We start from the raw sequence: 14247 nt of genomic DNA, 5'->3' as shown, positions 1-14247 counted from the left end.
TTGCCGCAGGTAAGCTGTTCCAGTCTACTATTGTGCGGTTAACAAAGGAAAATTTTTCCACGTCCGTTCTTTGTTTTCTACATTTAAACTTCCTAATATGATCAGCCCTTGTTGTGCACATGGTGACAATGTAGACGCCTCTTGTGTTCTAAAGTTCTAATAGGCACTTATAAAGCAAACATCGAGCGACATTACGACACAATGTCATAATGATTATCACGAAATCATAGGTAAACATGAACATATCCAATGTAATTGTAAACGGAAATGTATACAGTAGAAAATAAGGATAAAAATATAATTGGTTTTTCGGGACTGGACGGAGCAAAGCAATTAAAACATAAAAAACTAAATTCAAAAATAATAGTTCCGGTCATAGTGAGTAGTCTTATCGATCACTGTTCTCACTAGTCGTATTATTTAAATAACTACATATTTGTGGCTGATTGAAGGTTCATTGCAGAAGTAAAATGCCTTAGATAAGACACTGAATTGCAGGGCATAGCAGTGGCGTAACCAGACTAATTATTTTGGGTGGGCCAGATATGTAGGGTTTTAGAAAGTACGTGACCCATCTCCTGACAACGCCGCTGCCGTCAACTCTATTGAAACTCATTCTCGGAAATCTTATTTAATTACATGCAAAATTGAGGGGCTGGGTACAAGAAGGGCATTTTAGAGTATGTGCCCTTTTTGAGTAAAACGCTTTATTGTGTTCTCTGATCTGTTATGCATATGATCATCAAGTTGTAGTTCAATACTGTGATCATAGAGGTCAGGAGTACCCAAAATGTAAAGGCTTGCATAGGTAACATTATTACGGTTTGAATTTTCAACATCAATTTTCTCAAAACTTGCATTTGAGAAAAGTGCCTTTCTTGCACCCAACCCCTCAATTATGATAAACAATCATGCAAGGCATACCTATAAAAACAAGGTGAACTGGAGCTGTCAAGATTTCCTAGCAACGAATCAGTCGAATCTGTCGATCGCTGATGATGGGTTCTTCAACAAATCCCAACTTTTCTCCCTCTCAAAGGATAGAATTGCTAGATTACAAAGCCTTGTGCTTGACATGATTGTCGAATTTTTCTTCGTTTCAGAGCTTTGAAAAGTTTTATATCATTGCCTTAATGAAGGACGAACATTTACTAATATCCATTTTTGGAGACTGAGGTGCTTCCGATAATGAATTTGCAAGAGCAAGAATATCGTCTAAACATACCAAATAAAATAAGGTGTCAAATTTTTCTAGCTGATGTAACAATTCAGTAGCCTCCACGGCTTGCTTCTTTCTATCGCTGCCAGACAATTTTAGGCCCAAGCCAACACAGTTAAATTGGCTCTTGAAGAAATGAACGCATTTACCTTAATGCTATCGACTGTAATTATTGCTTTGGATCAATGGTTTAGTTTTAATGTTGAGTATTTTCCATTAAAAAACGCAAACATTCGCATATTTTTTGGATGGGCCTGGGCCCACCTGGCCCACCCGCTGGCTACGCCACAGGGGCATAGTTGAGGATAAAAAACTAATATTTTCACTGTCAATATAGACAACATTACATATAAATTGTGTAAAATAAACATAAACGTGGCAAATACTGAAAGACACTGCAATACCAAAAGACACAGAAAGTGTGTTGAACGTAATCAATAGAATCAGTATCATCACAATCTGAAAACTATGAAGATAATAACTCGATGTTTAGCATGGATTTGTGTAGCCTACCATGATGTTCAGTGCCAACATCCCAATTAATAAATGAATAATCTACATTTTAGGGAATTTCTAGAGAAGTACATAGAAAATTAGTGGGTTTTCAGTGGTGAGCGACATGCAATATCCTAATGAAACACGAAAAAAATATCAGACAATAGGACAGTACTATATCAATCACCAAAAATGTCATGTGCCATTGAAAGAATTTCTTACAATATAAAATCATTTCAAGTTCCGTCATTTACGAATGCACATTATTATTATTCACTGCAAAAATGAACATTACTGCTCAAGCACGTGTTTACTATAGTCCCGACGCTGTTATTTTCGGCGTGACTCCGCCACTTTACTTACATCTTAGAAAGTGAAGGCTCTATAAAGTCTAGGTAGATAGTATTGTTTGCCATTTTTGTTCTTACGTTGCCGAGCTACCATACGAGGAATCTATTTGCCACATCATTGAACATTATCATGTCGTAGCTCCTATGATAATAAACCAAACACATTGTAATTCAGCAAATAATTGAGCGGCAAATAACGTCTTCATGTGCTTTCTGCGAAAGAGCTAAAATGGCGGGCGATTATATTAAGTATTTATAGAGCCTTAAGAAATGAATCAGCGAATCACAAAACGCACACGTTTAAATGAAGCCGACCTGCAACGCGATTGGCTGCCGGAAATTAGAGCGACGGGACTATAGTATAGCTTCAGAATGTCGGGAGTAGACTGCACTCCACGAACACGCAGCGACGACCTGTTTGTTTCTATCTTTATCCGTTGCATTACCTGTGTTCGGCCTACTATATACCCGATGTGCCTTTAACTTCAGTATTTAGGTAGCTGGAATCAGGGGCGTATTTTGCGGACTACCGGGGCTACCGGCGGTAGCCCAAGGAAATTACAAAAGAAAAAGTTTATAATATAACATAATGTAATAATTTTGTATTATTAGTTTTACCATAGTAATTAAAATTAAAGTAATTATTAGATTTATATGCGCTCTCTGCTCTCGAAAAGAAACAAGTTGTCAAGGCGGCATCGCTGGAGAAACCGCTTGCTACGTGAGGTAGCCTGTGATAACGTACCGCGCACGCTGTCTTGTCGCACAACTGCCCGTCCCCCCCGCTCCCTTCTGTTTCTATCGTGCAGTGTACGCGGGCGAGTTGCCGCTCTCGTGATCGGTTTCTTCGAAGGCGCGAAGCAGCAATACGCTTAGTACGCTAGCAATTGAATGTGATTATGTTCTTGCAGTGCATTATTTTAAATCTGTGATTACTTCGAGTGTTTAAGAGTTATATTAATTGTGAATTATTAAGTTTTTAATTTCCCAATTAAGTGATATTGTGAAAAATATGGCAGAACAAGTTTCTGGAGAGGTTTGTGTTGAAAATGACTGTGTAATAGAAGGTTTATTAAAAGTGACTTTTAACCGTCGTACATAACAACGAGAAAGTTGAAATTGTGAAAATGGAAAGACCAACTCCTGAGTTAAATTTGTCCATGAACGTAAAAGAAAAACAGCGAGAGCACACACGCCATTTCACTTCAACATCATATGGTAAGTGGAATTGGTTGTGTGGTACTTCTAAACTGTCTAAACTATTTTGTTGGCCATGTTTGTTATTTAGCCGCGAAATTAATGTGTGGTCAAAAGAGGGGTTTTCTAATATGAACTCCCTTCGAACGGCAGTCCTAGAATACGACAAATCAAAAGCTCATATTTGTAGTAGCATGAACTTTGCAAACTTTGGGAAGACAAGAATTGATTTACAGCTAGATAAGCAAAAAGCTCTACACATCAACCAACACAATGCTCTTGTGAAAAAAAATCGGGAGATTTTACTGCATCTTATTAACGCAGTCTGCTTTCTAGGAAAACAAGAATTGGCTTTTCGGGGTCATAACGAGAGTGTGGAATCAGACAATATAGGAAATTATATTGAATACTTAAGTTCCTTAAGTGAATTTGACCATTTACTGGCCAATAATCTTGAGAGTTCAACAGTATTTTGTGGTACTTCTCTCGCAATTCAGAATGACTTAATATTTGCTATAAGTGGGGTTATGATAAAGAACATAAAACCTTTTGTGGCCATTGTTGTTGATGAAACAAGTTACTGCTCTAATCAGAGTCAATTGTCCACTGTTTTAAGATACGTCGACAGTACTGCCAATGTTCAAGAACGGTTTGTAGGATTCACAAATGTCAGTTCGGACAAAACTGCTGCTGCTTTGTTTCAGCATGTGGAAGGTGTTATAGCAGAATACAATGTCGGCAATAAGTTAATTGCACAGACATACGATGGTGCTTCAGTTATGGCGGGAAATATTAATGGCTTAAAAACAAAAGTTCAAGAAAAGTATCCTCAAGCACTATTTGTCCATTGTTACAGCCATGTTCTCAATTTAGTTTTGCAACAAACTACTTCATCCATTCCAGAATACCGCATTTTTTTTTCAAAACACTGTCGGGTTTAGCTGCATTTTTCTCATCATCTCCTAAAAGATCAGAAAACTCAAGAATTTATGAACAAGAAACTCCCAAAAGTAGCACCAACTAGATTGAATTTTACATCTCGGCTTGTAAATACAGTAAAGGAATACAGAGAAAAACGGACTGCTTTCTTTAAAAATATCATTTGTAATGAATGACTCTGAAGAAAACTGGGATGATGCTGTAAATGTGCAGGCTCAAGGATATTTGAATTTTTTCACACAGTTTCAGAATATATTTCTTTTTGAAGTCTATGCTAGAGTGTTCGCACATACAGATGTGCTCTACAATATTCTTAGACAAAAAGTCTAGACATAGCATACTACTTGCAAGAGGTATCAAAGTTAAAAAAAATACTATATCCGAGTTCAGACGTAGTGGGTTTCCGTCCATATGGAGTAATATGGAAAATGAAAATTCTTCAGCCAATACAATGGAACCACCATTAAAGCGAAGAAAAGGAGATGATGAATTGAAATACAGGCAGCTGTACTACAGCATACTAGATCGTATGCACATGGAAATTACTGACAGATTTTCAGATTATGAAAAGCTTCAGTTCAAACATCTTCTAGATTCTCAAAAATGTTCTGCTTATAGAGAAAACTTCCCGAATGAGGCACTAAACAAATTATTTCAGTCCTATAACAGTCACTTTGATCAAGTACGTTTGAAAAATGAATTAAGTGTAATATATTCAGCAGAAGTCTTTGATTTTTCGAACAAACCTATCCATGAAATATTATCTGCCATATATGAAAACCAGCTGAACCAAGTTATTCCTGAAGTCCTTAAATTGGCAACATTAATTGTGACAATACCAGCTACGTCAGCATCGGTAGAAAGAACATTTTCTGCGTTGAAGAGAGTAAAATCCTGCTGTACTGTAGATCAACCCATACACAAGAACGTTTATCCGGCTTGGCACTGATGTCCATTGAAAAGTCATTTCTACAGAAACTTTGCAAGTGGCCCAACTATAATTTCAAGGACGAAGTCATCAACGTATTTTCGTCCCAATCAAGACGTCTGGAATTCACATAAATATGTAAGGAATTTTATTATAGGGATTTAAAAATATATTTTGTGTAATAATAGGGTCAGTGGTAGCCCAAACCCTTTAACCAGTATACGCCACTGGCTGGAATACAAAGCCTAATTATTGATTATACACATATCACTATTCCACTAAAACCTTCCGAAGAGCTTTTTTCTCAAGCTTTGGGTGTTGCAATTTTGTCTTGTTTTGGCAAGAGGGTCATCAATTAATGCATTTTTATTATTATTCAGATTATTTGTTTTTATGTGAAGCCATTTTACTTGCAAAAACTCATAAAATCGTAAAAATTCATTCATTTTCGTAAGCTTCCTCTACTTCGTTGCACTTGACAAACTGATATAAAATATGATATACTATTTTTATCTTCGTATATTAAGATTAGTTTGTAGCTAGAAATAATATAACATTATTTGAGAAAGCTGCAGCACAACCTTAGCACAGCACTTAATACACATAAATGGAAGGTGACACCAAACGAGGGTGAGTCAGATCTAGAAACTTTTCACAGCATTGGATTGGATGCCATGTGTGCAGCACACTTGAGAAAGTTTCAGTGTGGTACATTTTACTCCGTGATAGAACTATAATAGCACAATATCTTCACAAAACGGTCTAATATCATCTAAACTTTCATTCATTAAATTGTACGTTTCTCAATGACAGAAACAAATAAACCGGTATTTTTTCGAATAGGGTTTATCGTCCCCTTTAAAATGGTGTGTCTGAAGATAGGAGTGCAATTTGAAACCCAAAAGTGGCGTGGGAGTGAAGGGTGGGACAAAAAATTCGATCAGCAGTGATTTTGAACGTCCCTCTCGAAAACTAAATGTATTTTTCTTCAAAATTGTGTCACCTGCACTTCTAAAATTATTCAAGCAGAGATGTTTTGAAAAAAAAAACACACGGTATGATAGAGTATTGAATATAGTGTCATTAATGTTCTAGGATGGTCTACCGCTGTGGAGTAATGGTTAGCGCGTCTGACCGTGAAACGAGCGGGCCTAGGTTCAAATCCTGATTTGGATAAGCTACTTGGGTGGAGATTTTCCGGGGTTTTCTCTCAACCAATTGAAGCAGAATTACTGGGTAACTTCCGGCGTTGAACCTCGGATTTATTTCGTCATTATTAATTCATATATCACATCATCATCATCATCATCAATACAATAGCCCGGGTTAAGTTCACGATTTGGCGTGCTGTACTTGTACAAGAGCGTGGCCGTTGAGCTATCCAACCATTCACAGAACAGAAGTGGTAAGCACAATAAGCCTTAGGCTGCAGTGTAAACCTTCGAGTCCCTTAGTCAAGGTAGTCGTAGTCTAGCCAAGCGGCCCAGATTCGATTCCCGGCAAACGATCTCGTAAATAATGAGACTGGAAAATAAGCATCGTTGTAAAAGAGTGTTTTTAAAATTGCTTAATCACTAAACTGAAAGATATTCCGTAGCGAAGCTCTTAAAGGATTTTGAGGCTTAGCCTACCCAAAAAAATTGAGTTATTTCTAGTAACAGTAGTTCTTAGCTCTATAAGTTCGTAATAATAATAATAATAATAATAATAATAATAATAATAATAATAATAATAATAATGTATCGTAACACTTGGTTGCACTACGATCCTTCCATATATTAAGTTCACTGTTGGCAGTCATTCCAGTATGGAGAGAGCAGTGCGAGCCGCGAGACTTGTGGCAAAAGCCTCTAAACTTTAGAAGCAGACATGCCCAGGCGAGGCAAACGAGGTGCAACAATAATATTGTAGAACCTCAGAATACTAAGCAGGCACAGGCATAAATGATATTCTACATCACTGTCGCACCTCCTATGAAGGCTAGAGATGCCCCGGCTGGGCATGTCTAGTCTAAAGGCTATGACCTTGACTCGCAAGCTTGAGGGGGACCGGGGAGCGGGTATCGATTCGCTACATCTCCGTACGAAACGAGGCTAGCCTTTCGTCACAATATTATATTGCACTATATTGGTGTTCTCTGAAAATGCTGCGTTGTTGAGTTTAATTTAATCAAAAGTCATGCGTGTGTGTGTTTCACATATTAATTGTGCGTAAAATGGCTCATACTGAGAGAACATTGAGGTCATTATTTGTGGAATTGAAAGCGAAACCGTTTTCAAGTTAGACGTATGAAACAAAATGTGCTTACAAAGATAGAAGATCGACGCCACATTTACATATTAAAGTAACGGATGGAGGAAGACAAAATAGAAATTTTCCAGTTTCATGGTATAAGAAATATTCTTGGCTAACAAGGTGTTCTGAGACAAATAAATTACATTATTTTACCTTTATTCTGTTTGGGGGTGAAAATGATAGGTCATCATCTTCTTGTGTGGTCTGCCACAAAAAAAAAAAAATTGATAGAAATGCCGATAAACATCTGCTCTATAAAGAGATAAAGTGAGCAGATTTTTTCAATCTATCCAGTATTTACGCCGTAGCTTCGCCACTGGCAGGCGTTTAACATAACAATGATAGGAGGTATGCCGAGATCATGAAAAATTATCTTACTATCAATTTTCGCTATACGCAGGTGTGGCTATGTTACAAGTAAATGATTTCGAATATGAATATAATATGAATACAGCATTTTTCATGAATCTTAGGCAGTTCCTTAATGCCAGCTATTGCGAATATTGTTAAAGATGACGAGTGAATATTTGTATTACGCCCGTAGCAGCTCCAACTGGGTCTGGCAAGAAAGGGATACAAACGCTAGAATTAGGGGGGTATATAAGAGTTTTGCGTACATTCCATGCCCACAGATTTGTCTCTCGAAAAGTAAATCGGATGTAGCCTACTATAAAAAAAATACACAACTCTGAGTGATGAACCATAAAAATGAAACTTAGGCTCCACTCATAAAGGCAGCCATTCCCACCCCTAACTTTCTACAACCGTCAGAGCCGTTAATTCCTAACGGACAAGTTGAACGACTGTGAGACTCACTCCGAACTAGTAGTAGTAAAGCTTCTCCACACCTGGACAAGTCAGCTCAGAAAGCGGATCCCTTCTTTTGTCTCGTATATGCGAGTTCTCCCTTTTCCCATGGGTCTTTTACAACACAAGAAGAGGAATGCGCTTAAATGATATTCTATTATAATCACACCGACGAGGGTGACTCTACCTGGCCCGACATTGTACTTCCAAATAACATAACCACCGAAATTCTAACCCATATGTATTAAAACTCAATAGTGATTGGAAGGTAGAGTAAAAATATCACTGGTGACGTGATGAGAAATAAGCGAAAACCTCATTGGAATTTATGATTGCACACAGAGCTAAGAGATTCAGTACATTAGAAACAATTCTTAACTCATTGATTCTGGTTCACGTTAACACTTTGTTTAAAAAACTTAAAAGTGTTAAAATTTTCATAAAAGGTTATGTACCTTAGACGGCCCGTTTCGACGCCGGTTCTGCGTCACCTTCAGTGTCCTACGAACTACTGATGTTCATGTTGATCTTGCATACTGTCATTTACATTCGTCAGTTGTAGGGGTGGAGGTGTGTTGTTCCTATGGTGGGGGGATGGTTGTTTGTGTGCTATGTGTCATGATATCGAATATTGTGTGGGTATTGAACTGTAATTGTGTATTAAGTATATGTTGTGGGTGTGTTATTGTATGTTTGTATATTTCGTATTGTTCTAAGATTTTTGACTGTGGACTTCTTTGTGTGATGTGTAGAATTTTCATATCTGTTTCTATATTATTGTAGTTAGTCATGATTATTGTTGATAATATGTTCTACGTAATTTGATGTTATGTATTATTTGGTTATAACTTTAATGTGTTCTTTATATCTTGTTTGAAAGGTTCTTCCTGTCTGTCCTATGTAAAAATGTGGGTAACTTTTGCATTTTAGTTTGTAAACCCCAGTTGAATTATATTTATTTGACTGTTTGATGTGATTATTTAGATATTTCTGTGTTGTGTTATTTGTTTTATATGCTATCTTGTATTTTAGTTTTCTGAATGAAGTTGCAATTTTGTAAGTATTGGTATTGTGATATGTTAATGTTATGTATTCATTCTCACGCGGTGTTTGTGTTGGTTTGTTCTGTTCCAGATTTTCACTTTTCTACTTTCTCATTCGACAGAGGTGCCGAAAAAATCTATAGCCAAATTTTCGCGAAAATACACTTCTTCAGCATCCTCGATAACGAAAATGTGGTTGTGGCTTTGTCATCTATTTGTCTGTCCGTGTATAGCGAATTCTGCTCACCGTCGGATGGATTTTGGTCATATTCAGTATCATTCACGGCAAAATTAAATGTTTGAAATAAAGCTTCTACATTATAAAAAAAATAAGGCAGGAAAATGCTATCTATGCTTCATTTTAAAAGTAAATCTGTACGAATTATACTTTTGTGATTGAAACGTCCAGTTTTATCTTGTCTTTTTCTGCATTTTTAAATATAAATGCCTAATTTACAAAATGAAGCTTTTTTTGCCTTTATTTGATTATTTATTAATCTATTATTAAAAATTGCCTACAGGTATATTTTAATTTATTTATATAACCGCTACAATGAAAGTGACTTCACCGAATGCATATTATTGTCTTTCAGTCAGTTCATATTCTCTTTGCAACAATGAGTGCTGCCGTGCAAAAATGTATAACAGTAAGCATTTTAATTATCGCTTGTGTTTATTTGACAAGGCAACAATTAGTACAGGTCTAACGTTATTTTTAACGGTTATTTTTCTTTCAGTTTTCACTGTGCGACGTTGTTGTAGCTAACTAAATATTTCATATCGCAACATATTAGTACAGGACATCACTTTATTTTTACCAACATTTTTTACATTAACCTGGCTATACCTACAGGAGTTTGGAGTTGCTAGTGCATTATATAAACAAATCATTTTACTAGCTATAGGAGGAGCGAAAAGTAGTGTATCCATTTATGTTACAGGGAAATACAGTATTACTATTTTCAATTTGATCATTACTTTTACAGTATTTTATATAAAAAAATAGTAGAATAGTAACAATTTTTTTTCACTAACTCAACTCTTCAGGCGGTTATATTCATTATGTAATGTCTACTTTATTCAGCATATTACTAACCTAATTTATTCCTGAGAATTTTGTGAGCACTTCCGTAAGAAACCCCAATTTCTACAGCTAACTTCTTGACTGACTTATTAGGACCTCGCTGCACCCTTTCTACAGCATCTTCTGTCACCTTTGTTGGCCATATTACACTTTTCTTCCTTTCTGTACATTCTGTTGCTCTAAATTTACCTACCAGATTAATGACATTTCTACGAAAATATTCCGTAATGATATAATCAGGAAATTGTGAAAAAAAAAATTTGTTCACGTTCGGTTATATGTAATTCCAGTTTCCATCATCGTCCTTCATACCTACAAACAGTAAAACAAAACTCTTGTTTAAATAATGCTGTTAAGTACCGCACCATATTATAGGGTACCGTACTTTCGGTAACTCTAATCTTCACTTTTCAGTCCACACAGATAAATTGAGTTATGCTACACACGATACCTGTGTAAAAATAAACTTCAATAATATAAGCTCTTTCTTCTATAGAAAATCCAACATATTTCTGAAACACACTGTACTCTGTATTGTTTATTTCACTGCTAGCAACAGCGGCCGTAAGTTTGTGTGACTGACGTTAGCAAGGACATTAGTGAAAGGGGTGGGAGTCAAGTACATTTAGAAACGCAGGTACAATAAAAATTGAAGTAAAAATAAAATGATGTCCCCGTACAACCAAACACAAACATGCACTTTCCAAGGCTACGGGGAAGAAGATTTCTTTGCTTCCAACAGTAATTGCAACATCGAGTCGAAAATCTCAATTTGCATTCGACTTACGTAAAGCTTTTCTTGCTGCCGAAATCCCTCTGTGGAAAGTGCAAGGTTGTGGGTCCAGTGCAAGTTTTTTGTAATTGCCTTTTATTGTGTATTTCAGCTATTTATAATGCCTTTTTCCCTGCCTATTTTAGCTATTTATGATGCATTTTTGCCTGCCTATTTTAATGATTCATAATGCCTAAACTTCCGGTCTCTGCTCATGAGCAACCCCTTGCGGTGGTTGAGTGGTCAGACCTTCAGTCTGTCACGCAGGCGGACCGCGTTCGAATTCGAGTCCCGGTCAGGCCTGGGAATTTTTCATTGAAAAAAAATCCACAGTCACACTGGCGGACGAAATCGCAGTTGGGGGTTTTCTCGGAGTTGTCCCTTTTCCCCATATTAGGCATCTACAACATTTCTTCATTTCGTCATCATTCCATATCGTTTTCCGAACACCGACTGGCGACGCACGGACGCAGCTGGCCTAGGGACGTGGGGGGGGGGGTTGCCTGCTCGAAACCTGGGTACGCAGCGAACCTTAGTGTAGTCAGTCGGTGTGGGTTTGTGAATGCACCTAGATTGAGGGTTAGCGTAACAGATCGTAAAAGGTCGCAGTGCTGGGTCATAGTGCCCTCCTCCCTAAAATTCCATTCCATTCCACACTCATGTGTATAATATTATACATCCCTACTCAAACATTGATAAAAGCAGTGGGTGTGTAAATAGTCACAGACATCAGAGGCGTACCCTGAACTCAACTTACGTAACAAGATAACCAGATATATCAGTACTACTTAGTCACTCCGATGTCCCATTCAACACGTTTCAGTAAAAACTTAAATTAAACAACAAAGTAAAGGACACGTTCATTAAAATCATCACTACATAGAACACACACTTTTTACTTTCTCATTATACGAAGTAGGCCTAAAAGACTAAATATTGTGATCCTATAAAAATAGATTTCTTGGTTTTCCCCGAAATACAAGTTTACGGTACCCATGGTAACGAAAATGTGGGCTGTCTCTCTCTAAAGAGGTTTTTCCCAACCTACTGGATGAATTTTTATTCATATTTAATATCTACGAGTCAATTTATCCGGAAATTACTCATGAAATATTGTATTATAATTTTAGTAAAAAATTAATAGTCCTTTATTTTAAGTCAAAAACAGGAAATAACGATTAACTCGAAATCAGCTCAAAGATTTCTACTTCCAATTTTGTTTCTTGCATAACATGAAGTGACAATGGAATGAGCTGGGGAGTATGTTAAATCCCAAAGTTTCAGATTAATATTAGGCTATACACAGAATTATTTATACTTTCCACTGCGAATTTCGTGAGAGTGCGTAAATTCCCTACACCACACCAAGCTAACAGTAAACCAGATATAGTCGCTATTGTTAGTGAAAAGCTCGTAATTGTAACAGGATTATATCGCTTGTCAAACATATTTGATACCGAACCACTTTGAAAAGCTGAGTTTCATAAATATAAAATAGTGATTACAATATGAGTAAACCTGAGTTGTTTTATATACATTTATTCATAATTAGTTACAAGTATGTACTCGTATTTGCTTAAACATTATAATGCATAAAAAGTCTAATAGCTTATTTTTGATAGTATTTAAGTAATTTGTTTGCAATTAATTACAAGTATTTACTTAAATCTATAAAAAGTCAAATGTTTTATTTCTGGTCTTGTAAGTAAGTAATTTGTTTACAATTTTATTAATTAATTACAAGTTTTTACTTAGGCGTATAAAATAAGTAAAATGTTTATTTTTGGTACTGTAAGTAACTAATATATTTACAATTAACTACAAGTACTTACTTAGGCCTAAATGTAAAAAAAAGCAAAATGTTTTATTTTTGGCATTATAAGTAAGTAATTTGTTCAGTGGCGCAGCCAGAATTTGGTTCTGGGGAGGGGGTTTGATTTTTTTTTCAAAAACTATTTTCATTAGGCCTACTTATAATTACAGTTTGAATGAAACAGAACTTCTCATTGGACTAAATTGATCCCCACTAAAGCTAACAGAAAACTATTTGCTGCTGAGTCCACATGACCACAACCATGCAGTTACGCACAAGTGCAATGCGTCATCACGACAATGCCAGTACCATAAAAAAGTCCTTTTGAAATTTATCTTTCACAACACGTATAGCTTATTTTGCTGATTCGTAAACATGAAATACAATTTTTTCTAGTTGCAGTGTATTTCCTCGCATTTTACCTTCAGAACATACTTACTTACAAATGGCTTTTAAGGAACCCGAAGGTTCATTGCCGCCCTCACATAAGCCCGCCATCGGTCCTTATCCTGTGCAAGATTAATCCAGTCTCTATCATCATATCCCACCTCCCTCAAATCCATTTTAATATTATCCTCCCATCTACGTCTCGGCCTCCCTAAAGGTCTTTTTCCCCTCCGGTCTCCCAACTAACACTCTATATGCATTTCTGGATTCGCCCATACGTTCTACATGCCCTGCCCATCTCAAACATCTGGATTTAATGTTCCTAATTATGTCAGGTGAAGAATACAATGCGTGCAGTTCTGCGTTGTGTAACTTTCTCCATTCTCCTGTAACTTCATCCTGCTTAGCCCCAAATATTTTCCTAAGCACCTTATTCTCAAACACCCTTAACCTATGTTCCTCTCTCAGAGTGAGAGTCGAAGTTTCACAACCATACAGAACAACTGGTAATGTAACTGTTTTATAAATTCTAACTTTCAGATTTTTGGACAGCAGACTGGATGATAAGAGCTTCTCAACCGAATAATAACATGCATTTCCCATATTTATTCTGAGTTTAATTTCCTCCCGAGTGTCATTTATATTTGTTACTGTTGCTCCAAGATACTGTATTTGAATTTTTCCACCTCTTCGAAGGATAAATCTCCAATTTGTGATAGTGCATCTCCCTGCTTTAGCCCGCAGTGAATTGGAAAAGCATCAGATAGAAACTGACCTATACGGACTCTGCTGTATGTTTCACTGAGACACATTTTAATTAATCGAATTAGTTTCTTGGGAATACCAAATTCAATAAGAATGTCATATAATACTTCCCTCTTAACAGAGTCATATGCCTTTTTGAAATCTATGAATAAC

Source organism: Periplaneta americana, chromosome 9, assembly GCF_040183065.1.
Source record: "Periplaneta americana isolate PAMFEO1 chromosome 9, P.americana_PAMFEO1_priV1, whole genome shotgun sequence".
NCBI lineage: Eukaryota > Metazoa > Arthropoda > Insecta > Blattodea > Blattidae > Periplaneta > Periplaneta americana.
The sequence above is the reverse complement of the archived record's forward strand: the minus strand, read 5'-3'. Positions refer to the sequence as shown.